This window comes from Prionailurus bengalensis, chromosome A3 (genome assembly GCF_016509475.1).
Source record: "Prionailurus bengalensis isolate Pbe53 chromosome A3, Fcat_Pben_1.1_paternal_pri, whole genome shotgun sequence".
Classification (NCBI taxonomy): domain Eukaryota; kingdom Metazoa; phylum Chordata; class Mammalia; order Carnivora; family Felidae; genus Prionailurus; species Prionailurus bengalensis.
Genome location: NC_057354.1, coordinates 130,862,823 through 130,881,371, shown reverse-complemented (window position 1 = coordinate 130,881,371; position 18,549 = coordinate 130,862,823). Strand labels below are relative to the sequence as shown.

The following is an 18,549-nucleotide window of genomic DNA, read 5'->3' as shown; positions in this document are numbered from 1 at the left end:
TGGGCGATGGGCGTGGAGGAGGGCACCTGTCGGGATGAGCACTGGGTGTTGTATGGAAGCCAATGTGACAATAAATGATATTTAATATGAAAAATCATTATTTGTGTTTTTCACATATTCCGTTACATGAGATTCAGAAAGCAACCCCAGTAACGCCAAACCAAAGTGCTCTTTGCCAAGGAAAGACAGGAATACGCTGGTCACTATGGAGCAGCACGTGCAAAGCAGCAAGAGGTACTTATCACGTAATTATGCAACAAGTTGGCTCAAGCACACATACATGTGGTAACAAGTGAGGACATTGAAAGGTTATGTTAAACAGCCAGTTACTTGGATGGAATGGTTCATGTGCAGAGAAGAAACACAATGGATGCAAAATATCACAGGACTGCCCAGAGAGAGATAGTAGAAGATATGCCAGCGTGGTTTAGTCAATGAAGATAAAATTTAGTGATTCCGCTCTGCAGCCAGCATGAGTAGAGTAGAATGTTCACATGACCTAAGTCAGCTGTTGACGAAAGCTAAAAATAAAATGTTTCCTACCCAGCAGCGTATGTTCTGGGATGGAGGATGGAGCATGTTGCTAGCAGGCATGCTGTCCTCAGAAAACCTATGCCTGTGATCAAATGAGACAGGTATGCAACGTGTGCAGAACACAGTAACTCTGTAAACATTTATTCTCTCTGTATGGCCATGCAAAAGTTTAGCACATGAGATTGGTCTGTAGCCATAAAATAAATGGCTGACCAACCTTCTCAAAATGTGTTTGAGGCAGTGTGGTATAAAGTAAGAACACTTGATCCTATCACTTACTAACTCTGTGACGTTGGGCACGCTTTCTATAGCCTTTGTGAATCTTAATTTCTTTGTCTTCAGACAGTGATTTGGATACTTACCCTACCCTGCCGTGAGGAGTGGCATTGAGTAAGTCAGGTATTGTAGAGTGTTCCAGAACTTAGTAGCATTTCGTAAACAGTAACACCGTATTTTATTGTTATGATTATTGTGTTTACTTTTGTTTTCCATCAAAACTGAAGATATTCCCTTTGATGGAATACATCCTGAATGGCAGTCTTTTCTGCACCCTAGAATGGTGGCCAAGATAAAGTAGCTTGCGGAAACTATTAAACCATAAAGTATGGTAGGCCTGAGTTATAAGAAAAAAGATGTCCACCGTCATTCAAGGGTTCCCTGTTTTTCCACGCCCAGGACATACCCACCTTTTTGCACACGCCACTCCTCTCCCAAATCCTATGCCCTCCCAACCCTACCATTTTCATGACCAGTCCCGGTTAAAAATGTTTCACCTTTTCTCATGATCTGCTTCTACAGTGGGAAGTGTTTTCTTTCTCCTTGAAGGAAAATCCCGGTGAGATGGAAAGTGGAGGAGAGATCCGACAGTATCACATACCCACAATTCTGTTGGGATATTCTGGAACCCTCCTGCTCTTCCTGTGTCCACACAGAGTGACTTACTTTGGTAGGGGTGTCAGGCACAACATCTCAAGCACAACAAACTCTCCCATCACCAGTGAGAATCCCATCAGAAGCTACCTAATGGATTTCACAGGCATGTGTGTGTGTGTTCATGTGTGTGATATTTATTTAATGCAAATTTTAACATATTTCTTGGCCTGTTTAATCGCTGTACTGCCCCTATTCACACTCAAGCATTTTCCTCCATTTCAACACTCTCAAATAATAATTACTTTCCATGGTGTATTCACTTCATAAGTCTCATCCACATCCACAAGTACCTTTGATCTTCCTGGTAGCTCTATGGGTTTGGCAGGGTAACAATGATTTTATCTTTTCATGGAAGGAGAAACTTAAGCTCAGTGGTGTTATGGATTTTTGCAAGGTCTGTTTATTCTAAAACACATAGTTTTCAAAATCTCTATTTTTCCAATCACCTTTATTTCCACTACTTAGGAAGTTTGTTTGAATTGTCTTTCCTCCAGAGCAGAAATATCATTTCTTGTTTATAAATTAAATACCATAATTTATACTATGTGTACTTTATGGAGGGCTTCCCTCACTCATTAATTCATTAATTCAGCCAGTCATTTTTTTCACCAAATATGTATTAAGTACATGTACAGAGCTGGTATAAAGTTAATCAGAAAAAGCCTTAAAAACTTTGAGCAAGTGACCTTACTTAAGAAGTGACTGTGTGGAGGCCACTGGGTGGCTCAGTCAGTTAAGTGTCTAACCCCTGATTTTGGCTCAGGTCATGAGCTCACAGTTCGTGAGTTCAAGCTTCACATCGGGCTTTGTGCTGGCAGTGTGGAACCTGCTTGGGATTCTCTGTCTCCCTCTCTCTCTCCTCCTCCCTTGTGCTCACTCTCTCTCTAAATAAAAATATAGGCATTAAAAAAAAATAAAACAATATGTCAACTAAAGCTGGGGCTTGAACTCATGAACAGTGAGATCAAACCAAGAGTCAGACGCTTAACCAACTGAGCCACCCAGGTGCCCCTAAATTTGTTTTTCTTTAATCGACAATCTCTGCCTGTTTGGATGTGGTATTCTCTGATGTATCTCTCTTTTCCTCTTCTTTTAGGGATATATATCACACTGGATTAAGGACCCAGTCTACTCCAGTATGATTTCATCTTCACTAATTACATCTGCAGTGACTCTATTTCTAAATAAGATCACACTCTGAAGTTCTGGGAAAAAATATGAATTTTCAAAGGACACTCAATGAAGTATAGCAGTTATGCTGTTGGTTTGTTTTGTTTTACACCATGAAGATATACTCAAATGCTTATATACCACACAGCACATATTTGATAGGATAGGACCTTGATAGTTACACACAGCCGGTCCTCATAGGGGAGTGTTGAAAAGATTTGGTCAGATTTTCTTCAAATAATAGTTTGTATTCTGCTTTGGTCAGATTAAATAACATTTGTCTTTGGGATGCCTGGGTGGCTCAGTTGGTTAAGTGTCCGACTCTTGATTTTGGCTCAGGTCATGATCTCACGGTTTGTGGGATTGAGCCCCATGTTGGTCTCTACAGTGAAGGTGGAGAGCCTGCTTGGTATTCTCTCTCTCTTTTTTTCTGCCCCTCCCCGACTGACTCTCTCTCTCTCTCTGTCTCTCTCTCTCTCAAAATAAATAAATAAACATTAAAAAAAATAACATTTGTCTTTAATCTCTTCAGTGAAGAGTTGTTCCATATCCTGGCCTTAACATTTGCTAATTATGTCACTTTGAGTAAGATATTTAACCTCTTCTTTGTATTTCTATTTTCTCATCTATAAAATGGAATTATTCATAATTGTTCCTACCTAGAGAAGAAACCAAGATGTTATGCCTCAGAGGCCATCAGAGAAAAAATACACAAACATAAACTGAAACAAAGCCACAGTAAAATAGTCTTTCCTTGGCTGTTTTGTTCATTTGATCATAGATATCCAAAAGAGAATGCAATCCCCATCCCACAGAGACTTACCCAGTTGGTGGCCCTCACACAAAGCGGGCTGTGGAGGGTCTGGAGAGCTGGCTGTGGTGACGTTCCCCCATCTTGTGTAGTCACCTGCTACTTGACGTTGTTGGGAAGTCCATGTGCATTGCTTCTCTGCAGGTCACCACAGTGCTAAAATAATAACAATAAAAGTTAAAAAAAAATAAGCCTCATAAACATTTGGTTTGTGGAGAATGTTCATCCTCTAGACATCTCTGTTGGAAAAGCATTCCATAAATTACCTGTAACAGAAGGTTGCCATGAGGCTTACATAAAACGATGGATATGAAGCCTTGTGAACTCTTTGATGCCCGGGAAATAGAATACACTAGAATTTCTTTCTGAAATTAGATCTTTGTAGCTATAGTTAGAAAAAAAATTGTGGTCACCATTTATGCTATAAGTCAGTTCCTTTTAGGTAAACAACAACAACAACAACAACAACAACATTATTAAAGCGTTGTTTCCTGTTGAATGTGCCACATGTCCTGCAATACACTGCGTTGGAAATAATGTCATGCTGAATTTGCCCTTTTGAGGGAAAAGTAATTTCCAGATTGCGATGAGATGAAAATATATCTATTCCTCTCTCTTCTGCCCAGCACTTAGGACAAGAACATCATCGTCATCATACTTGTATGCATTCCTCCTGAGTATAGCAATTTTAGGCCATTTCTCATGTAACCACTGCCTCTGCCTTATTTGCCACGTGCCTCCCCAGCGTCAAGAAAGTGAGGCAAGGGCAGAGGAAGTGAGATACCGATGCGAACCAGGCAAGGGCTCCCCACTCAAGGTAGGCGTTCATTTATTTATTCATTCATCCCCCACATGTTTAGTGAATGCTTTGGTGTGCTCAGAAGTTCCTGTCCATGCCGAATTTATACTCTTGCAGAGAAACCTGAGGTACAACCCATGCAAACCACCATCTCTAACAGATCTAGGTGGAATACAATTTTGATTCTGGAATATAAAGTTGGATGGGAATAAACATGCAGTGTGCCTGGTAGAACACCAGCACGCATAAGAAGCTGCTCCGTTAGTCCCATTCTTTGTAGTTCATGCATATAGAAAGCTGACTTGGGAAGGAACATTCTCTGCTTTGTTGTCCTTGAAAATGGAAAGATTTTACGGGGTGACCCAGAGCGATGTGTGGCCCTGGGGACTCACGCCGCACTAAGGAGGGGGACCCAGTTACTTTCTGGAGCAAAATCTGATTTATTCTGGCTCCATGGCTCTAAAACCAGGAGTTATATGGCTTCATTTGGGAATTTCCTTTTTTTCCAGGCAAAATGAGTTTGATATTCTGAAATGGTGGCATGAGGTACAGCATTGCTATGAGGTGTAAGAAGGAAAGTAATATAACCTTAAACAGTACTATGGTCGCTATCCGATAAGAACCCAACAAGTGGTGGCCAAAGCTATTGCCGCCCCATTTTTTTTTTTTAATTTTTGCTTAGCACTTTTGCTTTGCCACTCTCCCTCCCCCAAGCCGTATTGAGATATGATTGGCATTTACCATTGCACAAGTTTAAGATGCACAACTTTTGACTTGATACACTTACATATTGCAATATGACTGTCTACTCGGGGTTAACTAACACATCCATCATGTTCCATAATTATCATTTCTTTTTGTTTTTTTTTTTTTTGGTAAGAAGATTTAAGATCTACTCTTTGCAACTTCAAAGTATATACTGTGGTATTATTGACTATAATCACACTGCCGTGCATTAGATCCTCGGAACTCATTCCTCTTCTCACTGCCAGTTTGTACCCATTGGGCAACCTTTCTCCAATTCCCCTTGCCTCTCCCAGCCCTTGGCAACCACCAATTCCACTCTCGGCTTCTATGAGTTCCACTTTAGCGCACGATTAGATCTCACATCTGTGTGAGAGCTTACAGTATTTGTCTTCTCCTGTCTGACTTATTTCACTTAACTAAGCATAATACACTCAGGGTCCACCCATCTTGGAGCAAATGGCAGGGTTGCCTTCTTTCTCGGGTGAATCGTGCCACGTTAGCAGAAGACAGAGAGCGACAACTAATTTGCCAATTTACGTACATATATCTGCTCCTTTATGGTGCAAAACGTTTCAAGAAATGTTCTTCTCTTCTTTGTTTCCTTCTGATACGAATTGAGGGAGCCCCGCTTCCTCTCATAAATGTATGTCCTCCCTCGCCTTCAAGAGTAAAACTTCAATGAACATAAAATAGTACTTTGTTAGAAAACACTTGGGGGAGGATCTCCCACCCTGGGGCTGAGGCGGTTCTGTGGTATCACGTGGTTGACGTGGATGTGTGTCGTGTATCATGTGTATAGACGCATCCAGGGTTAAGCCCTATACTTCCAGTACCCTGAGCACTGAAACCGGATGCTTGTCAGAGATGCCGTAATGTTGACTGTTTCTGGGTGTTCTGGGGGCAGTGCGTATGGTTTATCTCCCAGAATTTCTTCAATATTTGAAAGACAAAACAAACACAAGTGCAAAGGTGTCTCTCTAGACCACTAGATCAAATGTATTAGTGATAACACAAGATCCTGAAAAGGTTTTCGTGTCCCATTAAAAAAGGAAATATTAGTGATATGCAAGCAAGTATCCTTCTATGAGGAACAACAGTGACAGATGAGCACGAGTCTCTGGTAGAGATATTCTACAGTGCATGCGCTTTTTGTTGTTTAAGAAATAGGGGTGCCTGGGTGGCTCGGTTGGTTAAGTGTCCAACTTCAGCTCAGGTCACGATCTCATGAGTCCGGCTCTGTGCTGACAGCTCAGAGCCTGGGGACTGCTTAGGATTCTGTGTCTTCCTCTCTCTCTGCTCCTCCCTCATTTACACTGCCTCTCTCTCTCCCTCTCTCTCTCAAAAATAAATAAACATTAAAAAGAAAAGAAATAAAGGTAATTATAGAATAACTTCTAGGAGACAAACTTATTAATTGACAATCACAGTTTATAGATTGAACGAATTCTTGGAATCTTTATTCAGGTTAGAAATCTGAATAACAAAGCATGAATTCCTTTCCAGATGCAAGGCAAAGGCTTAACAATTTCACCATTAACCTTTGAAATTTTAGAATTTCTGATACATTTATGTATCCTTTTGATGGGTAAAAACATTCTTTTAGAACCCAGAATTTTTGAGAGCTCTCCCTAATACAGCATGAAGCACTTCAGGTGGTTCGAGCAAATGGTAATTCTGCACAAAGCCATTAAGCTTCAGGGACCGGGCAGAAAAAAGGCAGATCTCTGGGCACCAGATTGGACTAGAAAATCTTAGAGCTATTAAGGAAGATATGAGATTGTCAACCTTGCCCCCTTGTACTGTGGCCCCTTCTGGAACATATAAAGCTTTTACATAGAAAAGAATTCCTGTGAGTGCCTTGTTAAAAAGTAGAAAGTAGGGCTTGCTTTACGGATTTTTCTTTCTTTGTGTCCCCAAATTGTGGAAATGGTCAAAGTCACCAAGTCGAGTTATCCATACATACCTATATTTGTCTCTAATTTAATTGTGCACATACTCATACATAATCGCATACAGGCACTAGTGTGATCATAGAAGACCCACTGCTATTATCATTTTGCGTTTTAGTTTTTATTTTGCTTGAACCTCTCCTCCCATTTTCTGTCTTCCCAACACCAAACTTACCTTTCACTACAAACCAGATAATTCGTAATTCATGCCAGCAAACCAATATATGTAACATAAAGAAATATGTATTTATATATAACAGAACATAAAATATATAATTATATCTAATTAATAAACATAAATATATCTCCATATTGTGTATACATTGAAGGGTGTAAGATCATCGTTCTTCGCGTGTTGTTTTGTCATGGGGCCCTATTATATACTCCTTCCGTAGTTTGTTTAAGGGTAACATGCTATTCAGTACTGGTGTGGTGACGGCAGCATGGTTTATTCTAACAATCTCCAGTTGATGGACCTTCACTAGTTTCCTAATTTTTCTTTCTACAAACCGATGCTTTAATAACAGTTCTATCATGTATACTCTGGCCGATTTGTCTTTTCATTTTGTGGAATAGATTCGCAGGGGTGAGATTTCAGGGTCGAAGGAAATGTTTAATGTTAGGTTTTCATGGATGTTGCCAGACTGTTTCTAAAAACTTTGTAACAATTCACATTTCTGTCTCAACATATGAGGGGATCTCTTTGTGGCACGCTTGACATCATGGTGCATCGCAGAACTTTAAAGTTTTTACCAGTTTTTTACACGTGAAGAGTTATGGTAGTGTTACTTCGATTTGCACATCCCTGGATACTAGTGACTTTCTTTAATTCCTTTTTCATACGTGTATTGGCCATTTGGGTAAGCTCTCGCACTTCTGGCTTCTTCGTACCTTTTGGGTTTTACTGAATCTGTAGTGTCTTAATTTTCAAAATGAGACTTATCTTTATTGCTGAAAAGTAACTGGAGATACAAGGTGTGCCTAAAATAGCACCAATAGGAAGAGAATAGAGGATCTACAGAGCGTATCTCAAGACAGCCAATGGGGGGGCGGGGGGGTGAGGAAAGAAACCTTTGTTTTTATAACACATTTGGTCAGCTCTGGTGAAAATACATTAGAAGAGGAGGCATAATACGGTGTCTAAGATTCAGCCTGTTGGAAGAAAAAGTTAAGTAGACACGATGAGGGAGTAACAAATAGCACGTAAAATGTGAAATCTGAGTGCACTGTTTTATTTTTACTTTTTAGTTGATTTGTAACTAGAATGAACCCCAGAAGGCTGACAAGGGGCCCTTTCTCCAACTCCAGACGGTATTTCTAGGATCCTCCAACCTTATCATGGGGGCTGTTGAAAACAAGTCGACTTGGGGCTACCCCTTTGAGATCAGAAGGACTGTAAGACTGATTGAAAGACTGATCACAGCTCAAGCTTCCAAGGATCTGTGGTCTCAAGAGTACCTGTTGTTTCATTTGTTTGCTGGTTCAGTAGAAGAATAGGAAACAAGAATAAGAAAACATTCTTGGTTGAGTCTAAATTGTCATTGTCACGAATCCTCTCTCTGGATTCGTCCTTGTGGTTTGTCTGGGCTGCACACCCAGGGCACAAGTTGCGATAAGCTTAAAGTTACAACAGATGTGATAGAACTCGGATTACCTTTAACGCCACCATCAAAATGAATCCTATCTGTTGCTCCTCGGTCAAGATTTGGTGAAGAAAACCTGCCTCAAGCAAGAGTAACATCTTTTACCAACTTCCCTAAGCAAGGCTCTGAGCAGAAAGAGAGCAGAGCTGTATCAAAGACATTAGACACATGTAGGAATCACTCAGAAATGATGGCTAACCCAAGGAGTGGAGGGAGAAGTCAAATATGACATTAAACAAAAGCCTTCTGCTAGCTCAGTGCTCTGTGTGTAATTCCACACCACCTTCTGCCTTGTGCAGTGAGTATCCCCGCTCCTTTCTCTTGTATTCTGCTGCCGTGTTCCTTCTGTTCAGAGATCATGGTCAAGGGGGGATAATCTGACAAGGAAGGGAATGCTTCATTCAAGTGTGGTACTAACCGTGATGGAAGGGAGTTAAGCCATCTCGAAGGAACCACAAAAGATCTCTGTGTTAAATCCTCCCAGAAGAAATGCTTTCACTCAATTTTGAATAGTGAGTAGACAGTAAGCAGGGCAAATAGGAAGAAAGGACACCTTCCCAGGTGGGTGCGGAGGCTCTGGGTGGGGGTGGAGGGCACTGTTCTCAAGCACCCCCAGGTTGTGACCTCAGGCAGCTCCCTTCATCTCCAAGCCTTGGTGTCTTCTTCTGTAATGTGCGTAACATGCATTTTCATGCCCACCCCTTGCTGGCTGTTTCATCATCAAATAGGTTCCACGTGTAACATCACATCTCAAGTTTAAAGTTCTACCAGTGATAGCGGTGATGACTATTAGCAGGCTCTGAGTGTGTGGTTCCAGAAAGAGTGAGGGACTAACCTGATTACTTTTTAAAACGATGAGCTTAATGCTGAATGCTGAAAGAAATCCCCCTCGAAAAGGTAACAATATATTTGCCCCTCTGAAGGGAAGGGAAAATGGATGGGATCATAAACACATTTAAAATGCTCTTATTTGTCATTTGAACAAAGCTCTTCATGGCCCTATTCTTTGCTCCTTCACCTGGATAGCCACCTCCCTCCCACATCCTCACCTCTGTTTCCTCCTCCTCCACCCCTGCTTCCCTTAGCACATAATATACTTGAAGTGCTATGGACAAGGGCTTGAACTAGCCACTCTGAATGCAACGCATCTCCATTTTCACTATAAAATTTCAGAAGCTATTCTTATGCACATATTATAGATGAGGAAAGTGAAGTTTAGAAGATTTAAGCAACTTGCCCAAAGTCCAGGAAGTTGGTTCCAGCACCTACGTGCAGCCTCATTGCATTATTGGCTTCTGGTATGGTTTACACATAGTGTATGTTCAGCTTTAAAATTTTTTACATTTATGGGGCGCCTGGGTGGCCCAGTCAGTTAAGCGTCCGACTTCGGCTCAGGTCACGATCTCGCAGTTTGTGGGTTCGAGCCCCGAATCGGGCTCTGTTCTGACAGCTCAGAGCCTGGAGCCTGCTTCGAATTCTGTGTCTCCCTCTCTCTCTGCTCCTCCCCTGCTCATGCTCTGTCTGTCTGTCTGTCTCTCCTTCAAAAATAAATAAAAACATTAAAAAAAATTAATTTTTTTTTTACATTTTCTGCCCTTCCAAAGGAGCACCAAATCATCTGTATAGCAATTAAGATGCTTACTATTTCCCTCTTAGGGAATCAAATGCAGCACGCAGTGGTGGCATTAAGGAAAAGCTGGCACAGGGATATTAGGTGGAACCTACCATGATTCCAATCATCCCTCCTACTTTCTGATGTCAGCAATTGACATTTTCTCATATTGTGCCTAGGCACCTGCAATCTCCCGTCCTATCAGGTAACTGTTAGTAAGTCCCTCCTACAAAGACATTCTGCTGCTATCACTTCATGCTTTATCAACCTAGAAAATCAGCAGATTATTCACGTTATAGCCCACTTGTTTTCTTTTTTCTTTTTTTCTTTTTTTTAATGTTTATTTACTTTTGAGCGAGGGAGAGACAGAGTACGAGCGAGGGAGGGACAGAGAGAGAGGGAGACACAGAATCTGAAGCAGGCTCCGGGCTCCGAGCTGTCAGCACAGAGCCCGACGCAGGGCTAGGACTCACGAACCGTGAGATCAGGACCTGAGCCGAAGTCAGACGCTCAACAGACTGAGCCACCCAGGCGCCCCGGCCCACTTGTTTTCTATTGTGGGACTGCATTCATAAGGCTGCACTTCCTAAGGCTTCCTTAACAAAGTACTACAAACTAGGTGACTCAGAACAACATTTATTCTCCCACAATTCTGGAAGTTGTAAGTCAGAAATCAAAGTGTGAGCTGGGCCATGTCCTCTTGCCTCCTAGTCTCTGCTTGTTTCCAGCAACTCTTGGCATTTCTTGCCTTGGAGCCACTGGGTACCTGCAGTCTCTCCCTGCCCCCGCCTATCCCCCAACCATCGTCACAAGGCTAACCCCCCGCCCCCAGCTCAGTGTGCCTGTGTCCTCACATAGCGTCCTCTCTAGGTACGTCTCTCCTCATATGGAACCTTCATCTTATAGGGACACCAATCAGATTGGATTAAGAGCATACCTTACTCCAGTGTGATCTCATTTGAACTTAATTACACCCACAAAGACACTATGTCCAAATGAGGTCACATCCACAGGTACCAGGACTTAGGACTTCCACATATCATTGGGGGGGAGGGTCAAAATTCAACCTGTAACCAGGAGCAGTAAAAAGTTGATATTTTCCCTCTATCATCTTATACAGACAGGTTCAGGCCAGATGGTCTTTCTTTCCAATTCTAAAGACCGTGACCCTGAAACCTAAGTGATGGAGGGTATTTTTATAGTCTGAAGAGTTTAATTGAAAGGGAGGAAAGAAATACTATTGCACACGTACACATGCACACACATACCAGGACTCAGGGAGTGCAGTGTGAGGCAAGCAGTGGGCTGGTCCGGGTAGGAAAGAGGGGTCTTTAAGACATCAAGCCCATAATGGACTGTCAGAAGCTTACATACTGGCTTGTTTCTGAGGTCACCTGATAAACAGCTTACAGGAATTTTGTTTGCACAAAGATTAACTTAGAGATTAACCAGGTGACTTTGTAAAAGCCCCTGGAGGCTTTTCATGAAAGCTCATAAAACAAATTTGTGGGTGGCTGTTAATGTTTATGTGTGTGTGTGTGTGTGTGTGTGTGTGTGTAACCACAGGCCCAGCACTGGAACAATGGATTTGCATGATCGCTTAGCTTTCCTCTTCCTGAGATTTCATAATCTGAATGACTTCATACACACTAAAAAGTAAGCAAAATAGTTTAGGAGTGCAGTCACCTATTTGTCGGATGATGACTGTATCGTGTATTAAACACCTGGCCATAGATAATGAAAGTTTATTCTTAGGGTTTCCAATGACTATAAACCAGGGGATGACTGAAACTGGTTCGTGCTCAGAAGACAAATGAAACCCAAAGGTTTACAAAGAGGATTTTCTTCCAATTACTACGCATTTCTCTTCGTGGGGGCGGTCATAGACGTACAGACAGAAGGAAGAGCAAACAATGCTGCAGTGAGGAGGACTCAGGGAAGGGGCTGGTATTTACGATGCTTTTCACATGACAAGTGTTTGGATACCTCATCTTACCCGGACTTGTGGGCAAGTCCCTCATCACTCCCATTTCACAGAAGACTACATTGAGGCTTCTGAAGTGAAGCCGTTGCCTCTGATTACACAAGGAGCAGGAAATGGAGCAGGGGCCTGGACTGAGATCTGCAATCGCTCACATTCCTGGGCGATTTTATCTGTGCTGTGATGAGAGCGGACACATGTTTGTGAAGAAATCAGGGCGCTAATTGCCCCTCCCCAAGGAAAGCTGCAAGAACACTTCGCACGTCCTAAACATTTCCTGATGTGTTTCTTGCCCCACAGATCCATCTCAGACTTGTGAAATGCTGGGGTATTTAAAAGCATAAGGCTTATTTATAGCTGGATAAAGAGTGGCTGGGTAGTGGGTCAGAAAAGAGGTTCTTGGCATTTGTATTAAGGCTCTCCAGAGAAACAGAACCAATAGTGTGTATGCGTGTGTGTGTGTGTGTGTGCGCGCGCGCGCACGTGCGTGTATGTGTGTGTATACACATACATAGTCTACTTTAATCAGTCTAGTAATGTAATTATTAAGCTCTTCAGAAAACACCCTTCCAGAAACACCCAGAATAATGTTCGATCACCTACCTGGGCACCCCTCTCAAGCTGACACATAAAATTAGCCATCCCACCACTGGTGAGCCCTTCTTTTTTTTAAAAAAAAAAAAAATGAAGTCCATTCAATTTGTAAAATGTATAAAGCTTAATCCTCTTTGGACCTAAAGGGAAAACAGATATAAATGGAAAACGAAGAAAAAACATACAGCATTTCTGCAATAAAGCCCCACATCTAGTTAGAGTTCTTTGAAATTCTCTGGAAGCAGCATACCCCACTGTTTCTTCTCACTCATGTGATGGGCTGAAAAAGCCAGAAGACTCATATTCCCTGAACGCCCCAGGGAGCCATGCGCTCCTTGGCCCCTGAGCCTTTGAGCATGCTGTGCGCCCTGCACAAAGTGACCTTTCTTGCCCCTGTTCTCCACCCGCAGAAACCTATCCAACTTTCAAAGGCCAATATACACATCACCTCCTCTTTGAAGTCTTTCCCGTCCCCTTGACCGACAACACTGACTTGTCGCCTGATTTGATCAGAGAATACCGCTCAGACCACCAGCAAAACGTCTGTCCTGACTCTTTATTTGTAGGCAGGCTTATTGTCCAGGCCCCAAAAGCTATCGATCAATAGCAGTTGAGCGGACCACGCCGGCTCCCGCAAGAACCCCTCGGTACTTTGTCGCTCTGTTGCCAGCATACTTCCTTCGACTCACATCTCAGCCCACTCCTGCGTTTTGCCTCTGCCTCTACTTTGCTTATTTCATATTGGCACTTGTCCCTGCTGATTTTGGCTGCTGGGACTCCCCTAAAGAACCATTAGCATTAACACCATAAGCAGTAATACAGCTAATCCACTATCCTGCATTGATCTGAGGGCCATTGATCTTGGAGGGCCAAATTCTCATCGAGGGCCCTCTTCGACCCCCCCCCCCACATGTGTGGGTTCATTCACCGAGAGTCATTACCCTGGTCTCAGTCTATGTCGTTACTTCTCTCCTGTTGGATGAAGAGCTCTTCTCACGCAGAAATCATATCTTATTCATCTTTGTATACCTCTTGTGATTTCCTCATGCCTAGAATTTTTTATATGCCTAATAAATAAGTGTGGCATGGGTCAGCGAGTAAAGTTAAACACATTCTTAAGTGTCCACTTCGCTTCTCTAAGCTTCTAAGTTCTCGCCGTCCTGTAAGTACTAATTCTAGTCATCTCAGACTAGTCCCAGCTGGAGGTGATTTGTTCTTTGCTGGGCCCTTATTTCCCATAGAACCCAGATATGATCCATCTTACTGTGTGTGGTCATAGGCTGTGCCTCTCTGCTGGGAGAGGAAGCTCCATGAGCGATCAATGTTTTGCTCTTTTCGTATGTCTACATGCTGCTTAAGAGAATACATGGTTTAAATAATAATTTTGTACTGAACGATTGGTTCCAACTTGCTTTCTTTACCTTACCGTTTGTGCTAGAAACAGATAAGAGTATCACTAGATAACTGTTATGAGTTATGTTTCTGAGTTCCTCAGGCACCTGCGAGTATTATTGAGGGCAGGGCCAATGACCATTCATTACTGTCACCTAGGATTTCACACATGCCTGGAACTGAACAGAGCTTAAATCAATGTTATATAATGATTGGTATATTATGACAATCTCCAAACTGCCCCTTAATTACATAATAAAAGGAAAAGATAATTCTTATTTGAGTGTCTACCTTGTTGAATGCATGCTGTTTATTACTTTATATTTATACTCTCATTTTAGGTATTTGGGAAGTCATTTAACCTTTCCTGGCCTCCGTGTCAGCATCTGTAAAATGGGGGTGATATTAATACTAACTTTACAAGGTTGTAAGGATTGAGTTGAATGACAAAGTCTACTGAATTGTACACTTTAAAAAGTATTGTGATGTGAATTATATCTTTTTGAGATATTTATTTATTTTGGGGAGAGCACAAGTGGGGAAGGGGCAGAGAGAGGGGAAACAGAAGATCTGAAGTGGTCTCTGTGCGGCTAGGCTCACAGCAGCGAGCCCGATGTGGGGCTCAAACCCACAAACCACGAGATCATGACCTGAGCTGAAGTCCGACGCTCAACCGACTGAGCCACACAGGTGCCCCGAATTATATCTCAATAAAGATGTTATTAATTTTTTAAAAAGGTCCATGTATGTATGAAAATAGTCCTTTCATATTTGAGGGAGGAACTTTGCTCCCTGAATGTGATAAAGCTCTGCCTTTCAGTTAGGAGATGCACCACAATCTGTCCTAGAAAATCAGCCCAAGAGGAAAGAGTGAAAGATTCTAGAATTAGGATTTTTTTTCCATAGGGTAAACTTAGGTAGATGATCCTTCAATAAAGACTTGAGTTTTTACTTATTTTTTGATTGTTATTTATTCTGAGAGAGATAGAGAGAGAGAGAGCACACAAGTGGGGAGGGGCAGAGAGAGAGAGAGAGACAGAGGGAGAGAGAGAGAGAATCCTAAGTAGACTCCTCACTGTCAGCACAGAGCCCAATGCAGGGCTCAATCCCATGAACCAGGAGATCATGACCTGAGTCAAGATCAAAGTGCCCCAAGACCTGTGTTTTTGAATCAGTGCGTTTTACCTTCTCCCACAAAGGGCTTACCGTGCATTAAAAAAATTGTGTAAGGATTGCTCTAATCAGAATTTTAAAATATTGTTGAAGTATAATATATAAACAAAAAATGCAAAATGGTTAAGTAAGATGAATTATCGAAAAAGAAAACACATTTAGAAAAGTTATACCCAGCTCAGGAAATAGCGCATTCCCAGTACCCCTGAGCAACCCTTACACCCTCCCCCAAACCAATAATTCCTCCAAGATAATCTCTTTAAACTGTGGGCTTGTATAGTTCGGATAAAGTTTAAGCAAAAATTAAACGCTATATAAATTAAATGTGCATTTTTGAAGTATATTTACTTATTTTGAGAGACACAGAGACAGCGCAAGTGGGGGAGAGGCAGAGAGAGAGAGTGAGAGAGAGAGAATTCCAAGCAGACTCCTCACTGCTACCACAGAGCTAGACGTGGGGCTCGAACCCACAAAGCCAAGAGATCACGACCTGAACTGAAATCAAGAGTCAGATGCTTAACCAACCGAGCCACCCAGGCGCCCCTTAAATACCCATTTGAAACAGTACTACTATTCTTTATGTGCTCCAATTTATAGATACACCTGCACATAGAAACATGTTTCCACGACCGTATTTCTGTGATCCCTCTGATGGAGTCAAGCATTCTGTATGGCCCCTGATTCCCCATTAGCTTTGCAGTGAGAGATCAATGAGAGGGAAAAATGGTATCCACCTCTCACACGGCCTCGTGTTTACATCCTTGGCTTCATCACCAACTCATGACACCGGAGCCTTTTCCAGAGATGGGGCAGATTCGTTGCCGTGGACTCTCGGTTAATGGTTGGTGCAGGGGTGGCAATCTGAGCTACGAAAAGCCAGCAGTTCTGCACTGAATACCAGTTTGTGCCCTGGTTTCCAGCAATCTGATTTCCATCCTGGGCCCAGGGCAGGGTTTATTCTAAAAGAAACACAAAGTGCAGACATCTGGGGGGGGGGGGGCACACAGGCACTTTGTTGCCTTTCCTCACTGCTGCGTTTCTTTCTTCCCCTAAAGGACATTGAAATGTAAATGTCTGTATTTGAAACACCCCGTTTGGTGTTAATATTTCTCTGGCTGAAAAGAGCATAGAGCTCCTCCAAACACAAAGAGAAAATGAAAGAACTCTGAGGGAAAATTAGAAAGAGCGAATGCAAGATGTGTTTACAATACCATCGCTGGCAGTTTCCATGAAAGCAGAGAATTCTCTCACTCGTGTTTTCATCTGAAAGTGTTTCCTTTTTTATCTAGTGATGGGGGTAGGGGTGGGGGAGGAGAAATCCATCCACAGGAGAATAAATTTGGTCAAATAAGAGTCCTTTGTAATATTTTAGGAGAAAAGTAGAAAAGGGAAAAATGGTTCTCACAAGCCTTTTGCTGAGCTGTGGGGAAAAAAATAAATAAGCGATGCTGGAAAATCTCGGCGACAAGTGTGAATGTTTTAGGTGGTTGTTTAGAGTTTACATTTTGGGAGTAGAAATGGTCAGTCAAGAGCCACAGATTTCCCTTCAATTAAAGGTGAGGGTACATGTTGTTCTGAGAATAATAAACCCACTTGGGGCTTTAGCACAATCAAAAAAGAAAATTGCTATGATACTGCCATTTAGATAGGTAAAATTGTTCTATTTCAATAGGAGAGATAATATTTCCTGCAATAGAAAGAATAAAATCCACTTTTAGTAAGTGGTGACCAATCAGCTTTAAAATCAGAGGGTTAATGTGTTTATTGAAAATATGTATTTAGATGTAAGATTATGGTTTGATATTTTTATTTTTTTTTACTTACTAGGGGTGGAAACTAATGTGTACTAAAGGTATATACGTACATATTCTATATGTACATAGAAATGTTTATACACATATGTATGTGTATATATACATATCCTATCAAATGGGAGAGGAGAAGAAAGTTAGGGTCATTGAAATGTTACTTTGAATCTTATTTCATATTTCTTTTTTTTTTTTTTTTAATTTTTTTTTTCAAAGTTTATTTATTTTTGGGACAGAGAGAGACAGAGCATGAACGGGGGAGGGGCAGAGAGAGAGGGAGACACAGAATCGGAAACAGGCTCCAGGCTCCGAGCCATCAGCCCAGAGCCTGACGCGGGGCTCGAACTCACGGACCGCAAGATCGTGACCTGGCTGAAGTCGGACGCTTAACCGACTGCGCCACCCAGGCGCCCCACATATTTCTTTTTTTTTAAATTTTTAACATTTATTCATTTTCGAGAGACAGAACAGAGCAGAGGAGGGGCAGGAAGAGAGGGAGACAGAATCCGAAGCAGGCTCCAGACTCTGAGCTGTCAGCACAGAGCCCGTTGCGGGGCTTGAACTCACTGACCGGGAGATCATGACCTGAGCTGAAGTCGGATGCTTAACCGACTGAGCCATGCAGGCGCCCCCACACTTCTTTTATTTAGCGCATATCATAGGACACTTGTTGAGAGAGATGTGACCTTTGCCTTGTAAGTGAAGGTTTGAAGCACAAAAACATGAAACAACCTAGCCATAAAACTAATGTGCTTTGGGAACCAGATCACAAGCTCAAGCACATTGGATTCTGAACTCACAAGCCCTGCTGAAGCGGGTACTTCCTACAGTAGGACCCAGGGGAGACACCATATGGTACGGAAACAGACAACCCTGGCCTTTTAGGAGCCTGTAGATTGAGGTTAGCAAGGCTATCGCAAAGCCACAACAGAAGGATCTATATCACAATTGAACTTGCAACTCTGTATTTGCAGATCATACATCAAAGAATTGCTGGTCACTTAGTCTTTTCAATTGTTACCTAAGAGCGCATGAACAGCATTGATGCAATACTGGAAGCAACCATGCATTTACATGTAACAGGTATTCAGCTGAGTGTCTGTGTTCCAAGGGCAGGACATGCTAGGTGCTTTCATATTCATTGTTTTTATTTACATGCTCTACAAAAATATTGTACCCTCTAATGTGTTCCACAGGGAGGAACATTTGATTTATAATGCATATAGTAGATTTGTGAGGCATCATGCCGAATTTCGGAATAAAAGACCTGAATTTCAATACTAGCTCTGACTTTTATTAGCTCTGAGGCCTTGGACAAGTTAATTCCTTTAAGCCGAAAGCGTTAGACCATGGTTAGGACTACGGAGAGGTTCATGCACTGTTTTCTGTAATGTCTTGTTCAA

At 42.0% G+C, this 18,549-nt stretch overlaps 1 long non-coding RNA gene across 1 annotated transcript in view; it reads right to left on the bottom strand.

The window, feature by feature from the left end:
• Positions 1-3,461: 3,461 nt before the first annotated feature.
• Positions 3,462-18,549, bottom strand: part of LOC122467030 — a 64,219-nt gene continuing 49,131 nt past the window's right edge. Inside the window, exon 3 of the long non-coding RNA XR_006292825.1 lies at positions 3,462-3,604. This is a non-coding gene — a long non-coding RNA (uncharacterized LOC122467030). The remainder of the gene's footprint in view (positions 3,605-18,549) is intronic.